This window comes from Seriola lalandi, unplaced genomic scaffold (genome assembly GCF_002814215.2).
Source record: "Seriola lalandi dorsalis isolate HSWRI2012SDOR001 ecotype SW California unplaced genomic scaffold, Sedor1 jcf7180002003607, whole genome shotgun sequence".
NCBI classification, from domain to species: domain Eukaryota; kingdom Metazoa; phylum Chordata; class Actinopteri; order Carangiformes; family Carangidae; genus Seriola; species Seriola lalandi.
Window position 1 is genome coordinate 1 of NW_019474262.1, and position 1,733 is coordinate 1,733.

At 36.1% G+C, this 1,733-nt stretch overlaps 1 long non-coding RNA gene across 1 annotated transcript; it reads left to right on the forward strand.

The window, feature by feature from the left end:
• Positions 1 to 6: 6 nt before the first annotated feature.
• Positions 7 to 549, forward strand: LOC111667665 (uncharacterized). The gene is made up of 2 exons (XR_002761683.2): positions 7 to 251; positions 487 to 549. It is a non-coding gene; the product is annotated as an uncharacterized LOC111667665 (long non-coding RNA).
• The last annotated feature ends 1,184 nt before the right edge of the window (positions 550 to 1,733 follow it).

Sequence of the window (1,733 nt, forward strand, 5' to 3'; positions counted from 1 at the left end):
TTAATATACCTTTTCTAGGCATTTCATCTGGTGTTTTGACAGTTTGGATTTGATTCAAAATGTGGTCTAGGTAGCTTTCTGAACAACAACTTGATCTCACCTTTTATAAATATAAACTTGATAGCAACTGTCCTTTCATTATTTCATCTCGACTGTCTGTTTTGTTCTGACCCATATTCAGGCCTGACGGTGAGAAGAAGGCGTACGTTCGTCTCGCACCAGATTACGATGCGTTGGATGTTGCAAACAAGGTGAGATGTCAGTCATTCAACAGGGTAAAAGGGTTGGGTTTTAAGGCTAGTTCAGTTCAACATTATGGTAATGTTTGCTTTCAGAAGTTGTCAGTTCTGTGCAAGTGATGTAAACTTTTATTCAATCTGAATGTTTGTGATGCATTCAAAGGAACCACTGATGCCAGATAATACAGGTACAGTTCTGTTCACGCTGTTGATGAACAATGTGTAATTCATGTCTCTCTCTTCACAGATTGGCATCATCTAAACTGTGGCTGAAGAGACTAGTGGAAGAATAAATATTTGTATAAACAAATTGATTCAGTGTCTTTGTATTTTTGAGTTGTCTGCCTGAGTTTTAATTTTGGTTTCATGCAATTACATAGGTGATAGTAGGTAATATAATATAATAGGTAAAATGGTTTTATACAAATAGTATCAGGCATCAAAGCTGTGTGTTTGGATAGTGTATTTTAAATATGCAATAAGCTTGATTTTGGTCAGTTTGGCTTTGTATGCAGAATACATGGAGCATTGGTTGCGGTTAGTTTATTCCATGAGTGACTAGTCTGATGCTCTGGTAACCAGTCCAGAAAAACCAAGTTTGAATCTATAATCTTACAGTACTACTATATAATGTGTACATAGTTTTGTAGCTGTAATTTTACTGAAGTTGGTGATATAACTAAAGCCTTAGTAATGGTAATGTACTTGTTGAACATGTCCTTCCTAAAATGTCCATGGTTGAACTGGAATGGCTTAGAATAAAGCACAAGTACTGCTAATGGGGAACAGACACATTAGACTTGCTGAAAATGACACTTAGAGGTGCAGACAAAACCCATATGAACATTATGAACTGAATTAATACCAGTGCAGATCACAGCTGACAGTTGTCAATTCCAATTGCCAGTTTCAGGTGTGAAAGCTATGGGGCAACGCATGATTCCATCAGATGCCCGAGAAAGGACTTAGACTTGTGATTTTTAATGAACAGAATATATCCATATTTTTATGTAACATAAATACAACGGCTGTAGTTACATGGGGGATGTAGGATATTTGGTCACAAAAGTCAGTTCAATTTGACATACAGAAAAATAAAACGCCTTAGATTTTGTGAAGGAACTGGTCAAAAACTAACAGAAGCCCTGCAGTAAATATGGTAAAGTTTATAAGTTCAGTTTTAAATACAGATGATTTAATTCAGTCAGCACTGGGTCTACTTGTATCGACAAAACTCTGAGACTATCCCTCTTCTAATTGAGGACTACAGTACCAATCAATTACCACCTCGGGTCACAATCAAACTTCTGTTTATGAAGCTGCTTCTTTAATGATAATTTAATGTAGTTGCTGCCTGTACTTGACCCTTAATGCTCAACAATGACCGTCTCATTGATGCGTCTGATAATCAAAATGACTGAAGCCTTTAAACTGATGTTGATTATGGGGCTGCTGTTATAAACTTTCCTTATAAGACAATCTTATGTTATTTTA